Raw genomic sequence first — 15,856 nt, forward strand, 5'->3', positions numbered from 1 at the left:
CAGACAAGAGCCTATTATCCTGGAAGCTGCCTGGAATTTCCTATCAGACCCTGTTCCAGTCATTCACTCAGCCCCCTGTTGTTCAGCATCTGAGATGGGGCATCGAATGCAGAAGCTGTCATGCCAGCTGAAAACTTTGGGAGCCATTCAGCACTAGGCCTGACTCTACCCAATGCATCTTCCAGAAGGTCCATCCGTCTCTTACTTAAACAGACTGGAACCAGTGAGAATGTCAGACCCGCACTGAATGATCAGATGGATCCTAAGCAACCTTTTAGCACATAAGGCCAAAATTCCTGCTGTTGCTCTTCTTGTGTCACCTCAACCCATTCCACGTCCTTTCTCTTTCCCATTGTTCTTTGTCTATGGTCTGTGTATCATTAGGTTTCAGAGTGAATGCCAGGCAGTTCATGCCCCTCGGACCTGTTAATTCCGTGATGCTGTGGCTATTGCCCGTTTGAGAGAGGAGAAGGAAAGGAGGCCCAGATGATCTGGATATGGAGTGGGTGTATGGAGATGGCAACCATGGCAGTAGCAGGAGGGGGAATGCAGCCCTGAGTGGCCAGCCGCGCGGCACAGTAACCTGAATCATGGGGGAAGCACCCAGGACTGTAAACCAATAACAGGATTTTAATAATTCAAGAGGTTTCAGAGTCAAGAGGGGCAGCAGGGAGGTCAAGTGCATGAGGTCAGGGCATCAGTAAAGCAAAAGGGAGTAGTGTGGCAAGCAGGCATCTGGTATCCCGACAGAAGGGGCCACTTATGCTGTGATGAAGGTTTACATTTGGACGATGGCAGCTCTTAAAGGGACAGTGTTCCTTTTCCCACCAGGGAAAATGCATGTTAATAGGTCAATCTGTCACTTTGGGTCTGTCCTCTGTTGGCAACTTCTTTAATTTGGGGGTTAGCAGCCAGGAAGGGTGCAGAAAGGGGCCAGCTTTTTTGTTTAGCTGGTCAAAACTCCTCTGGAGTAGCAGGAAGCACCCGTGTTTTGAAGACGGATGAATGCTGCAGCAGCAGTAGCTCCACAGAGTAAATTACTCTGGATAATACATGCACCCCATTCTGAGAGTCGCTGCACTTGGGGAAAGCACTCCGCTCTGCAAGGCGCAATAACCTAGCACGGAACAGCCTCCCGGCCCAGGACCGCCTCATTAGCCACAGCCAGCTGGTGTTTCATACTGGATGGCATCTGGGGGACCTTGGACAGATCAAATCTCGCCCCGCAGACTCCTGAAAACCAGAGTCCATTCCAGGTGGGCTCCAAAAGCCAGTTCAGGGTCCACCTCTCTCTGTGCATCCAGGACTCCGTCTTTCTCTGGCTCACCAGGTCCCTGTCTGCCTCATGCTACAGAGCTGGGGATGGCTCTAGCTCCACGCCAGTACCCAAGTTACCCCAGGAGAAAGGGTCTCTGTCGAGGACTCAGGGCATGTGGCAGCATAAGAAAGCCAGAAATGGAGATACCCACGCAGTCCCTAAGCAAGTGAGCACCACTGTCCTGTCTTCAGGGTGATAGGAATAGACACTGCTGACAAATGGACCCAGGGGAACAAATGCCAAGAGCAGTGTGTGGATCTCACCTGCTTCTGGCAGATTGCTGAGGGACCAGCATCTCTCTCACCCCTTGCTGACACTTGTGACACCAATGTTTCCCCGAAGTGAATTGAAGAGGCGGTGGGGATGCACATCAGAATCTCACACAAGTTCCTGGGGCTCTCAGTCCCATCTCTCCTGGTCCTGGCATAAGCCTGAGGTGGAGAGGACCTGGTACCCCTGCCAGCTCTGTCCCAGGAGATCAGCACAGGAAGCCCTGACCAGAAGGTTTGGGAGGTTGCCCTGCCAGCCAGCTTCACGGGTGACGATTCCATCCTCATCCACTCCTACATCCCAGCCCACACTCCATTTCCTAAACATGCCTGTATGTCCACAGCCAGCTACTGAGCTTGTCTGATGCCAGCCACCACCCCTCCTGCACCAGCTGCTTCAGCCTAATTTGCCTAGGTGACAAGAGCCATTGTTGTGTCCGGTGCTCTGGGAGCCAGGGAAATGGCCTTCATCTTCTCTTAATTTGTTGTCTAATGTGGCGCTTATAAACATGAGCCCTTTGTGCAAGATTCACCCTTGCAGCTCCAACAACACGCCTCCTCCCTGACCCACAGCACCCCAGCTGTTCCCATGCTACCCTCCCACCCCCCGCCAGCTCTGACTTCTGACCATTGCTGGTCTCCACCCACACAGCTCTGCCAAAGCAGCTTAGCCCTGACTCTCGGCACCTCTGCCGTCCCAGCTCCTGGCCTCTCAATCAGAAAGACGATCAGCAGAACTCCTCAACATTTTTCCGTTTAATTTTTTTTCCTTAGACAAAAATTGTTTTCGTTTGAAATTTTCCATTTTTTTCCTGACGAAAAACCAGCACCCCACAAACTCCTCCCCAAAATCTGAAAATGACATAATTTTTTTGTTTCTTTTCAGATTTTCCACAGAAAATGCTCACCCTTTTCCAACTGGCTCTGATGATCCGTCATGTTGAATCGAGTGGCTGTTTGATATAGATATGTGCATAAGAAATAACTTGTGGAACTCATTGCCAGGGGATGCTGTGAAGGCCAAAAGTATAACTGGGATAAAAAAAGGACTAGTTAAGTTCCTGAAGGATCAATGGCTGTTAGCCAAGAGGGTCAGGGGTGCAACCCCATGCGCTGGTTGTCCCTAAACCTCTGACTGCTAGAAGCTAGGGCTGGACACCAGGGGATGAATCACTTGATAATTTCCCTGTTCTGATCATTCCCTCTGAAGCGTCTGACACTGGCCACTGTCATAGGCAGGATACTGGGCTAGATGGGCCATTATGACCCAGTATGGCCGTTCTTAAAAAGATTCCAGTAAAGTCATTTCATGGGTGCCACAGGGCAGGATTTGAACCCTGGCCTCTGGAGATAAAAGGCTGGTTTATTAACCCCCTAGATTACACAAGCCCTTAGGAGGGGGATCCTTATATTGGCATTGCTGTGCTGATGACTCACTCACCTTATAGCAGATAGCTTTATAATTAAGCTCATTAGTGCCCTACAATAAACAACATATGTCCCAGGAACAGGCTGCACTCCCAGGACATCTGTTTTGTGTCCCGCAGCTCCCGTGACAGTCATGCACCCCTCTGAGCACAGGCAGGGCTCTAGGCTGCAGAACGTGCATGGTAACACCGGCCCTCTTTTTTACAGCTGAGGTTGAAGCATCCATTAATCTCTGATGCTGGGGCGGAATCTAGGTCTTGGTGCCATGAGGTTAGAGGCAAATGGCAGGTTCTGTGCTGCCCCGAGATGCCAACCATTTCTCCTGGGGACTCACTGTTCCTTTTGGAGGATCTGGTACACACACACACACACACACACACACACACACACGGCGGTTTGGGACAGGAAGTGAAGTAAAATTCTGTATTCAATTGAATCCGCTGGAGGAAGGAAGAAGAGAAGAGCATAAATTCAGCTAGGGCACCAGGACTGAGCCCCCTGCACTAGCGAATGGGATCTAGGGTTTCAGCTCACTGGAAATTGACCACTCCAGCAACAGCCCTGCACCCCCCTCAGCTGCATGTGCTGATGCCTCCTGACTGCCAAACTGTATGAATCCCTGTTGGAACAGATCTACTGGTGTCTCCGCCGCCCAGCCTGCCTGTCCACACATCTGTACTATTTCATTTCGTCCCGTCCCCTCCCATGACACCTCTCCATATATCTGCCCTGGTCCCTGCCCCCCTGCACCGCCCATCTACACAGCTATCTACCAGGCGTGAGATCTGGCCTCTAACCCTGCAGAACAGAAATGCATATTGTGGCCTCAGTTAATGATGCTGGGCCCAGTCTGGCAGTGGCTGCTCCAGAGAGCAGAGTGGGTCACTGGTAGAACAAAAAGCTTTGTGTTGCCAACACAGGTCGTTCTTCTTCCCCCTTAAAGAGAGTCCTGGACTTCTAACCCTGCAGCTTGGGCTGTTTTCCTGACCCCAGCGGGAGTGCTGCTCTCTAAACCCTAACATTAGTCTTGTGGTTTCTCCTCTGACCTGAGCTGGGCTCCTGGACTCTGTAACTCTGTCATCACCAGCTAACACAATGGCCCCCTCCCTGCGGATCCTTCCCTGGGTCATTCAATACCGCAGCACGCAGGGCTGGAGGGGTCTCCCCCCGCCCCGGTCACACACAGACAGTCCCTGGTGCTGTTCTGAGCACAGGCCACTTGGTTTGCCTTCATGCTGGGCCAATGTGCTTCAGGTGTCCTGTGTCAACAGGTGGCCTGGCTATCAATCAGGGTAGGCGGTGGCCAGTCAGTGCTGGGTGACTTACAGCACTCTCTATACATGCATTTCTGTGCCGACAACCTATCATTGCTTCAGGACTGTGTCATTAAGCCTGCAGACCTACCGAGCTAGTCTCCTACCTCCCCATCTAGCTACAACCTGCTGATACCCCCCTTCACCATCCCCAGATACTCCCTGGTGTTTTCAGTGAACGGCTGTAGCTGACCTCCATTTGGAATGGCCCAGAGGGCTGTGCTAGTGAGACCAGCTCTATTGAAGGAGGGGGCAGGGAGAGATCAGTCCTGGAGTCCCAACATATCTGTGCGTTACCAGGCCCCACTGCATTGCAGCCTCAGTTCCCCTGGCAGCACTGCCTCTGGCAGTGCCCCAGCGAGCCTTTCACGCACTGATGTCAAAGCTGGTAGCAGCCACCGAACCTTTAAGGAGAGGTAGCCGTGTTAGTCTGTATCCACAAAAACAATGAGGAGTCTGGTGGCACCTTAAAGTCTAACAGATTTATTTGGGCATAAGCTTTCGTGGGTATGGCCAAATAAATCTGTTAGTCTTTAAGGTGCCACCACACTCCTCGTTGTTTTCATAACATTGAGTCGCTACAGCCAATAGAATTGTTGCATACAAATTAGATACACAGGAAGAGTGGTGAATGGTTGAGCTACCTCTGATGTCACAATGCCCTCAATCATTAATAACTTACTTTAATTACAACTTAATTTCTTCCAATGTAGTCTACACACAAGGTTTCAATTAACCTTATCCAGGTGGCAAGTTTGAAGAGTCTGTGTTAGTCTATCATTAAGATAATTCAGGACAAAGAGAAACCTGAGATAGATGCTGCATTTCTTTAAAGTTTTAGATCATTTTAAGTCATAAAGTACTGAACAGATTTACTGGCAAATTCTCAGAAAATTCACTCTTTGTCCAAAGCATAAATGCTATATGGCTGGGGAGGATACACAGGTATTCTTCATACAAAGTGAAAAGGATGAATCCCTGCTTTAAGTGCAAAACTTAAAGGTCTTTAGACTCCTAGCACCCAATTGATTTCAGCCTTTGTGGCTCTGGGTCACAAAGCCTTGCTTTTTAAGGTCTTCTCTCCCACCTCAAACGTCACTTCTCTGTGCTGATAGGATAAGTCCACCCCGCTGGGATGGGAGCTGGTGGTCCTAGGCAGTTCCTAAGAGCTCACACCCAATGCCTAGTTCACTAAACCATCCTCTCCATTGTGGTGGTCAGTGGAGGACCCAGGGGCCAGAATAGATTGTGGCTCTCAGGAGAAAGGACGGAGAATGAAAGGAAGGCGGCACTCAGAACCCCTGCCGGCTGGCCTAATTTGGACCAGATATCAGCACTCAGAAAAATCTGAGCTGTTTATGGGGATTAACTCCATCTCCACCAAGGTCTGGGGTTGTGGTTAGACCCATCTGTGCCAAGCACTGACTTCAATTAACTACAGACACCTGCAGCTGAATGACTCGCCTGAACCTCGAATATGATTCATTCCCTGAAGTATCGGGCTGCCCTCATGTCTGTCTCTGATCTGTCTACCCATCATCCATCTCACTCAGTGACATCAGTCATGCCAGGGAATTTTCATCTACCGATCCACTTCTCATCCACTCTATCAGCATAATTCATATCTATCAATCAACACATCATAATCCATAGCTATCTATTCAGACCCCCCACCCCTGGCACCATAACTCATATCTAGCTAGCTAAGGTGCTGAGTACCCAGAATTCCCATTGAAGTAAACTGGATTTTACCAGGGAGATTCTCTAATTCGCCTGTACCCATCACCCTGGTATCTGAGCACTTACCCAAGAACTCTGAACACACAAGGCCACACCAGGCTGCAGGTTAGGAAATTCTCTTCCTTATGGAGAACTGGCTCTGTTTTCATGGCATAGATCTGTTGCTTTCACAGGGCTGTTCCCTGTTGGGCTAAATAGTTGGTGGCTGGGGACAGTGTGTGTGGGAGAGGGTGGGGAGTAATTCTGCATCATAGGTGTTTCTCCTCTGTTGCCTGTTCAACAGGGCACCATTGTGTGTCTCTCTCCGGTTGGCTGCACTGACAGGGTGTCCTTCGAACGGGTCTCTCTCTATCCTCTGCCGCATGCTCCTATCAGCCACAGCCATGCTGAGCCAGCCCCATCTCTCCAGCGCTGCCTCCCCGCCCCGTGCTGCAGAGCCTCGTTATCTCTGAGATCCCACCTTGCCAAAGGCAGAGTCGGAGAGGCCGCTGTGTCCCTCGGGAGCGGCAAGCCAAGCGATAGCAAAATCAGAGTGAAGAGAGGAAAAATTACCTTTCTTGAATTTCAAAAAGGACCACCAGTCACCAGGGTAACGGAAAGATGCATCATGTTGCTACGGCAACTAGGCAACATCCAGGTTTGCCTTGTGGGCTACAGACGTCAGAACTGGGATAATGCGGGGAGAAGCTGTGATACGTGGGCCATCAGGTGGGGTAAGGGGAAGCCAGTTGAGGGGACAGCAACCACCTCTCGGCTGGTTTGGCCAGCACGCCAGCCTCTTGGGTCTGAGGCTGTTCTCAGTGTGAACTCAAGCAGGTCTCTCACACCTTGTCTCATCCGCCCTCTCTCCCTCCGTCTATTATCCCATCTACAATATCTACCCATTGAATCATCCTCTTTTGCGCCCTCCCTCCATTGTTCTATTGTTCTATCTACTGTATCAATCCAGCTAGGCTTCCTTCCTATTGCTCTCCATTCCTCTATCTAGTCTCCTTCCCTCCATCTTTCTGCTCGCCTGCCTACCGTACCTCCTCATCCAGTATTGCTGCCTCCCTCAAGTGTCCTCCAGCACTTATAAAGTGCTGGTCACCATAGCACATGGGTTCTAAGGCACTGAACCGTGCCTCCCTTGCTCCACCAGATGCTAGGGCTGTAGCAAGAGGAACATTCATCCTCGGCAGCCTCAGTCTCCTTGTCCTACGGCAGCACTGTCACTCTCCTGTTCCTTAAAGCTTCCGGGAGATACTGACAAACAATCAGAGACTTAGCCCTAGCTCCCCAAAATGTCCCCGCTATGAGACATGATTCCCCTGGCAGGGTATCAAATGGGGCTGTGTAGCAGGGTGGTCACTCTGCTCCTGCCTGGGAGAGGGCTGTGGCAGAGAAAAGCTGGGCTGATGGAGAAAGCAGCCACAGCTGTAGCCAGTGCAATCAGGGCCCAGCTGGCTCTTATAAGAGGCAGTGGGCCAGAAGCACAAGCAGTCTCTCTCTAGTTGTAGAGGGAGATGGACCTGGCTGCAGGGACCTGAGCAGAGTACCTGAGTGTAGCAGGGTTGGGGAAAGGCAGAGGAGCTGGGGAGGCTCCAGCCTGGAAAGCCCCAAGCTGCGGCCTAGCAAAAGGCCAATTAGGTACTGGGGTTGCAGGGGGCAGCCCACGAGTAGGCATAGACAGCAGGTCCAAAAAAAACCTTGTCTATGATGAGTGGCTTTTACACTGCAGTCTGCCCCAGTGAGCGGGGGCTAGATGGTGACTGGCAGTAGCCCATGACTGAGGCAAGGTGGGGATAGAGGGTTGGTGGTTCCCCTTGGTGGGGAGACCCTGAGACTGGGGGCATTGCCAGGGGTCAGCACCCCAATTAATGGGGCACCGGGCCCTGGGAGGGACACGGGGGCCATCGGCAGCGGGACACCGGCCTGCAGAGGGCACTCCGGAGGCCGGACAAGAGCTAATTCCCAACGAACAGCAGGAGGCACCGCAGCGGTGAGTCCTACACCGCTACAGGCTGGTTCCACCCATATTAATCACCTCAGTGCTGGGGCAGCCCTGGCCCCTGCAACTATCCCTTGATATCTCCTCTGATGGACCAGCCCAGATTGCACTTTCCCCTTTGAAGCCCCCCATCTACATCAGCTCCATGATGTCCATGATTTCTGTGCATTTACCGTCAGTCCCCAGGTTCATTCCACTCCTTCTCCAAGGGGAGCTGCTAATGAATGCTGGCGTCAGTAACATTGGCAACACAATCATCTATTATTATTTCAAGGCTGTACACTGATTAAAACATCTACTGAGGTTTGTAAACTAAAGCTAGAAAACCATGGCCCCATTTGCTAGCCCTGGGGTTCAGAGGTCAGGTTTGGTCCAGGTAAGTGTCCAGTGGCTTTGCTGGAGCTATTCCCAACACTACGGACCAGCTGGGTCAACTAAGTTGCTTCCAGATGGTCAAGAAAGACCATGAGAACAGGGCAGTGGTTGGTTGGGTTTTTTTTGCAAAGAGGAAGTGTAGGTGACTTTGAAAAGGTGGGAGTAGTGGTAGGCCCCCTAGTGGACTCTCTGTGTGACCTCAGGCATGTTCCCCTCCATGTGCCTCAGTTTCCTCATCTGTGAAGTGGGGATAACAATACTGCACTTACCTGCATCAAAGGGACGTGTATAACTGCCAGCTGAGGGTCACTATAGGAGCTGAAGCTGTGAATTATGGATGTTAGTGCTATTAGTCCCCCAATCCTGGCTGATGAAAGTGGGGGCAAAAGTTAGCCATGCTTCTTCTGCCCTCAAAATGTTCCAGGAACCGGCTTCCGAATCCTTAGCGTCACCTCCACTGGCAGAGACTTAGACCTGTGAGACACAGAACACCACTGGGAACGTCTCTTGTAACTGCCTCTCTCAGCTTCCCATTGCTGAGTGAGATGCCCTGGGATTCCCTCTGTCATGCTGCACAAAGAGCCTGGGACTAAATCCTGAGTCATTTTCATGTGCCATTGGTAGGCCCTGAAATTCAATTCCCAGTCCAGCTGGCGAGTGCTCCAGATCTCGTCACATCACATAGGGATATGTCACCTGCAGTGCTAGGGACACCGTTCAGCCAAGAATAAACCTCTAAAATCTCTTTCCAAAGGATCCAGACACCTAAAGGGGGCCAGCCATTCCATCGCTGTGCCCGGCCTTGCTCAGACCCATGGACCACCACAGAGGAGTCTCTTTACACAACAAGCAATCCCTTCCTTTTGAAATCTAACCAAGGATGGTCATGGAGGAAGAGCTTGGCATGCAATGGACTGCACCTGAACACAGTCAACATGATGCTCAAGCGCTGGAGCAGCATCCAGCTAGAAAAACTCTGGGGAATGGGTGCTCAGGGAAGAGGAAATCCCTGGTTACTGCAGCTTATTCTTCATCTTGCGCATTGCATAGTTTTGTGTTCTGATTTAAAGTGAAAGGGCTCAGACTCACCAGCCTGGATAAGGCTTAGCAGGGACCTTGGGGGGTTTCACCTTCCTCTGCAGTGTGGCTCACCTGCGGGGATCATCTGGGCATGTCTCACCTAATCTCGCCTTTGCAGGGACTCGGGAACACCTTAGTCTCTCCTGTTCTTGGCCTGTGGCACACAACAGTTTAGTGTTCCTCAGACTGAAAGGATATGGTCTAACGAAGCTCTTTGGGCTCAATACAGGGATATCTGGGGGACATTTGATGGGCTGTGCTACACAGGAGGTCAGACTAGATGATCACCATGGTCCCGTCTGGCCTTGGAGCCCACGGACGCTAATAACAGGCAATCTGAGAGTCAGGGGCTTGGACATCCACCCACTAGGAGCTGGGATGACGCCACCAGTTTTGATATCAGCATCATGCAGCAGGAACTTTTACTCAATCTGACGTGAGCCAGACTTGACCCAGTGGCCTAGGGGCAAACCCCCCATGGGCGCTTCCAGGGTTGTGAGCTCTGTACTCCTCTGGAGAATCATAGAAGATTATGGTTGGAAGAGACCTCAAGAGGTCATCTAGTCCAATCCCCTGCTCAAAGCAGGGCCAACCCCAACCAAATCCTCCCAGCCAGGGCTTTGACAAGCCGGACCTTAAAAACCTCTAAGGATGGAGATTCCACCATCTCCCTAGGTAACCCATTCCAGTGCTTCACCCCCCTCCTAGTGAAATAGTTTTTCCTAATATCCAACCTAGACACACATACCCCTGTGCCTTGAAACCATTGCTCCTTGTTCTGTCATCTGCCACCACTGAGAACAGCCACTGAGAACAACTCTTCGGAGCCCCCCTTCAGGTAGTTGAAGGGTGCTATCAAATCCCCCCTCACTCTTCTCTTCTGCAGACTAGATAAGCCCAGTTCTCTCAGCCTCTCCTCATAAGTCATGTGCCCCAGCGCCCTAATCATTTTCGTTGCCCTCCGCTGGATTCTCTCCAATTTGTCCATATCCTTTCTGTAGTGGGGGGGCCAAAACTGGATGCAATACTCCAGATGCGGCCTCACCAGTGCCGAATAGAGGGGAATAATCACTTCCCTCAATCTGCTGTCAATTCTCTTACTAATGCAACCCAATATGCTGTTTGCCTTCTTGGCAACAAGAGTACACTGCTGACTCATATCCAGCTTCTCGTCCACTGTAATCCCCAGATCCTTTTCTGCAGAACTGCTGCTTAGCCAGCCGGTAGTAGTGCATGAGATTTTTCCATCCTAAGTGCAGTACTCTTCACTTGTCCTTGTTGAACCTCATCAGATTTCTTTTGGTCCAATTCTCCAATTTGTCTAGGTCACTCTGGACCCTATCCCTACCCTCCAACTTAGTGTTATCCGTGAACTTGTTGAGGGTGCAATCCATCCCATCATCCAGATCATTAAAGAAGATGTTGAACAAAACCGGCCCCAGGACCGACCTTTGGGGCACTCCACTTGATACCAGCGGCCAACTAGATATCGAACTGTTGATCACTACCTGTTGAGGCCGACGATCTAGCCAGCTTTCTATCCACCTTATAGTCCATTCATCCAATCCATACTTCTTTAACTTGCTGGCAAGAATACTGTGGGAGACCGTTTCAAAATCTTTGCTAAAGTCAAGATATATCACGTCTACTGCTTTTCCCATATCCACAGAGCTAGTTATCTCATCATAGAAGGCAATCAGGTTGGTCAGGCATGACTTGCCCTTGATGAATCCATGTTGACTGTTCCTGATCACCTTCGTCTCCTCCAAGTGCAGCAAAATGGATTCCTTGAGGACCTGCTCCATGATTTTTTCCATGGACTGAGGTGAGGCTGTCAGGTCTGTAGTTCCCCGAATTCTCCTTCTTCCCTTTTTTAAAGAAGCTTGCTCCAGGTGTATTTTGAATGTCTCAGCATGGCTGTAGCTCATGCAGGGGGATATAAAGCACCAATGTTGTATACACCTACAGAAGTCACACACACACCCCCCAGCCGAGTGAATGGCAAGTGACTCAGAGAGAAAGGTCCAAAATAACCCCATTGGTGCACTCCGAAAATTAGCTTCAGTCCCATCTGATTTCGCTCGCTGAATACCGAGTCCATCTCCTTGGGTCAAAGGAAATGACAGGCTGGATCAGAACCAAGGTCCACCCAACCCAGTGGCCTGTCTCTGCCTGTGGCCAGAACCAGAGGCTGTAGAGGACTGTGCATGAAACCCCCTAGTGCGGGGGATAATCCACCCCCCTGGAAGTCTCCTCCAAAGTCAGCGATTGGTTGAAGTGCTGAACATCCTTTCATCAGGGGGAGAACGGAAGTAGGGATCCAGACTGATGAGGTTTCTCTGTAATTGTTTTCTGTCTGACGAGGGTGACGGTCTCAGAGAGGCCAGCAAATCCTCCCTCATCTCTTGGGCAGTCTGTATTGGGGATGTCAGTCCCAGCTTTCCTTCATCAGGAATAAAGCCTGGACCGTAAGGGCATCACTACCCTCAATTCATGCACTGTCTTCTTCAAGTCAGGCATAGACAGGAGGCTGTGGGGGCCCTTAGCTTCCAGATGTGCAAAGCCTCACACATCTGCAGATGGGCAGCACGTTCAACCATTACTCAGAGTGTAGCTGGGGCTCAAGATGAGATGGTGGCAGATCTGGGCCATAAGTGATTCTGGCTAACATTTTCAGAAGTGGCCATTGGCTTTCAGAAGTGCTCGACCTGAGACCCTTAGGTAGATTTGGCTGCAGGTGAACAATGCATTGTCCTGGAACTGGCAGGCAGTCCTTACTGGTAGAGACCACTAGCAAAAGCATTGCAAAGGCCCTTCTTTCCTAGAGACATGACAGGTCTTTGTGTCAGTCATTTCCCTGCATGCCACTCGTGCCTCACATCAGTGCTCACAAGCCAGGATCACTGATGCTATACATCACGCCATGGTCATGGCTCCACAGGGGAAGCCAGCACGGCGGTGACTCAAACCCCCCACCCAAGGGTTCTGCCGTGCTGCCAGTTTATGTCACCGCTGCATTCAACCCCCGTGAAGGGCTGGGGAGACCAGCGAGCAAGAGACAATCATGTCACAATGCGGTGGGGCAGAACCAGAGCAGTGCTGGTCATTCCATGTGACAAGCAGCAGCAATGGAGGGCTGGGTTCCATTCAGCTGGGCCCTGGCTCCCATCTCTGCACGCTGACCCATGCACAGGCTGGAGATGAAAATTGAATAGATTTCCTTAGCAGCTGCCATCAAGGCTGGTGGCTGGTTGTGTCATTCCATCCCCTCCCAGTGCATCTATGCATGGACCTTGTGAGCTGCTGAGAGATTGACATTGACAAGAATCCTGTTCCTTCTCCTTCACCCCAACCTAGATTCCTACTATCCCAGACTTGGCTTTAGAAAACCAATTAACCAATACGTTTTTGCTAAACCAAAACCCAACCCCTCCTGTACTCATCATGATGGGGCATTACACTGTGAGTCTCTTCTCAGTGATCCATCGGGGGGACTGCTGGGTGATCACCTGCTACCTCCGTTTAATCCTTCACGTCCTTCTGCAGGGAGCTATTTAGCCTGGCTAGATTGGAGGATCTGGTTGGGATCAACGCACATTTCAGTTGTGAACCTCTTGGGCCTGCTAAATTAGCACCCGATCCTGCCAAGAGAGCAGCATGAGAACCCTTACTCTGTTGGCTTGGGTGGGACCTGCCGTTCGAGTGAGGGGCACAAAGGGGGATCAGTTTGGGTGGCTGGACGACCTCCATGGGCATCTTCTCAGGAGACAGCCAGCATTATTATATCAGCATTATTCAACCGTGGGGATTTGGAGCTGCTAATCAGGCTGGATAGGCCACAGGAAGAGGCTGCATGTGTTAGTTACCCCAGATCACGCCCCCAACTCATGCCCGTTCCATGGCCTAAGTGAAATGGCCTCTGTTGGTCTTAGTCACATTCTTAGTGGACAGGATCCCTGGAACGAACGGACCATGGAGATCAAACCCCCTCTGGGTCCTATGGGTGTTACGTGTGGGTCACGGTTGAAGCCCGGGGATGGAGCTTGGTGAGGGAAACTGTTTATGCTGCACTCGCTCAGTGGGTAAGACACAGAGGGCAGCCATCTCTAGGGCTGTCAGTCCAGGAAGATTTGAGCTGCATGAAACCCATTAATTTAAAGACAAAATCCCCTCCCTTGCAGCCTTCTCAGGCCCTGCAATTAATCTCACTCAGCATCCCTGATTGACTCCCCCTACTCCTAGGTAAATTATTCAGGCACATCTACACCTGTCCAAATAAACCTCCTTCAAAGGCTGCACTGAGCACTCTTCTGCAGCTCAGTGCTGACAAGAGCCGTTTAGCTGCATCTGTATCACACAGCAATCAGCAGAGTGGGGAGAAGTTGGTGGGGAGAAAGGCTTTTTTTTTCACCCTTCCAAGCTGCAGTCAGATCAGGTGTTTTCCAGAGATACCAATTCCCCGTGGATGCAGACTCCCCGATAACAACTGGCTACAAAGCCTTTGCATTTTATCCCCAATCAGCAGTAGGTCAGTGTTCAATAAATTTCATGTGGCTTCCATCAGTCTCTGGCAGGAGTTGGTTGGGATTGAAATATTTTACATTCTTTATTCTGCTTTCTCAAAACGTGGGGGTGCACTTGGCAAAGTCAAGATTTCCAAAGGCTCCCGAGCCAGGGCACCGGAGAGCACAGTACTTTGGGTAGCCCGATTCTCCCAGGATGTTTTACCAATACCCAGTTAATTAGGGAAGGTAATGAATAATTCTTTTTCATAACATAGTCTCCTGCAGCAGATTCTGTCTGGCTCTTCTGAGAGAAGCACAATGGATTAGGTTCGCAGCAGAGTTATTTATACATCGGGACATTTTTCAAAGCGCCACTTTGATGTTCTTCCACCGGCTTGGAAAAAAAAGTAGTCCATCCCAAAATAAACTAAAGTAAAAGTAGCAGCACTTCATTATCAGCATTATTCAACCAGGGGGATTTGGAGGCAGGGAAGAGAACAAAAGTCTTCATATTCAGCCCATCAAATCCTCTTCTTTTAAGTGTATTTCAAGTCAATTCAAAATGAAGATCCTGGGTAGAGAAATAATAAAAATGCATTCCCCTTTAAATCCATCACTCTCACAGGGGGACGAGCATCATTATCCCTGGTTTAGAGTGGGAAACTGAGGCACAAAGAGGCCACACATCCCCCGTTGTCAGTTGTGGCCTCTGATTTCGGATGCCTCAATTTTTAAGGAGGCACACAGAGCCAGCAGCCAGTTTTGGGGCAGTGCTGGGGTCAGAATTTGGGCTCACCAGAGTCAGATCCTGACCTCTCCCCCGCAACAGTGCTGGACTGCCCTTCCCCATGTGTCTCAATAAGTCAGTGGCCTCATGTTCTTTCTGAGATATAACGAAACTATACAGCTGGTCGGGGATGTGGGGTGGGGGAACAAAAACAAAAAACACCAACTGTTTTTCTAAGATTCTAATATCTTCTTTTATGATTTTGTCGAAGTTTCCTTTTTTGTGTTATAAAAACTGACCCTCCCCTCCCCCCCCCCCACCACCACCACCAAAAAATGTTCAGGTCATTTGAAAACTGTTTTCAGTTTAAAAAAAAATCTTGTTGGAAAACCAAACATTTTGAGGGAAAATTGAAAACATTTAAACTAAAAAAAGTTTGTTTTTTGTTAAAAAAAAAACACCTCCAAAAATGTGTCATAGATGTTCGTTTTGGAGGAAAATCCATTGTTCATCTAAATGACCTTTGACACAGAGTTATGAGCACCCTGTGTGATTGTCTGGCTACAGTCGTTGGCCTGAGTGCCACATTAACTGTCTGTAAAGGCCAGCAATATATTGGGCTGAACGGCACTAGTGGCCCTGGTGTCTCTGTCAGGTTGTATCTGGGAGGAGACAGGCTGCCCTGGGGTGTCTGGCCATGGGGCATCCCTCAATACCATCCCCCTTGGATTCAGGGCCCGGTTTGCTTTATGCTGCTCTGTCCCTTGATGCTCATGTTCAGCACAGGAGCCAACTTTCCAATGTGCCGGGGAGTGCTCGATCCCAAGCTCTTCCCCAGGCCTCGCCCCCACTCCACCCCTTCCCCCAAGTGCCCACCCCCACCCCACCTCTTCCTGCCCCCAACTCGCCTTTTCCCACCCCATTCCGTCCACTCCCCCAAGCCGCTGCATCCTCACTCATCCCCCCTCTCCCCTAGAGCCTCCTGCATGCCGTGAAACAGCTGATTGCGGCAGGGGAGAGGCACAGGGAGGGAAGAGGAGGCTCTGATCGCCAGAGGATAGAAGGCATTGGGGGGGGGGGCTGATAGGGGGCTGCCAGCAGGTGCTCAGCA

Source organism: Chrysemys picta, chromosome 7 (genome assembly GCF_011386835.1).
Source record: "Chrysemys picta bellii isolate R12L10 chromosome 7, ASM1138683v2, whole genome shotgun sequence".
In the NCBI taxonomy this organism is placed as follows: Eukaryota; Metazoa; Chordata; order Testudines; family Emydidae; genus Chrysemys; species Chrysemys picta.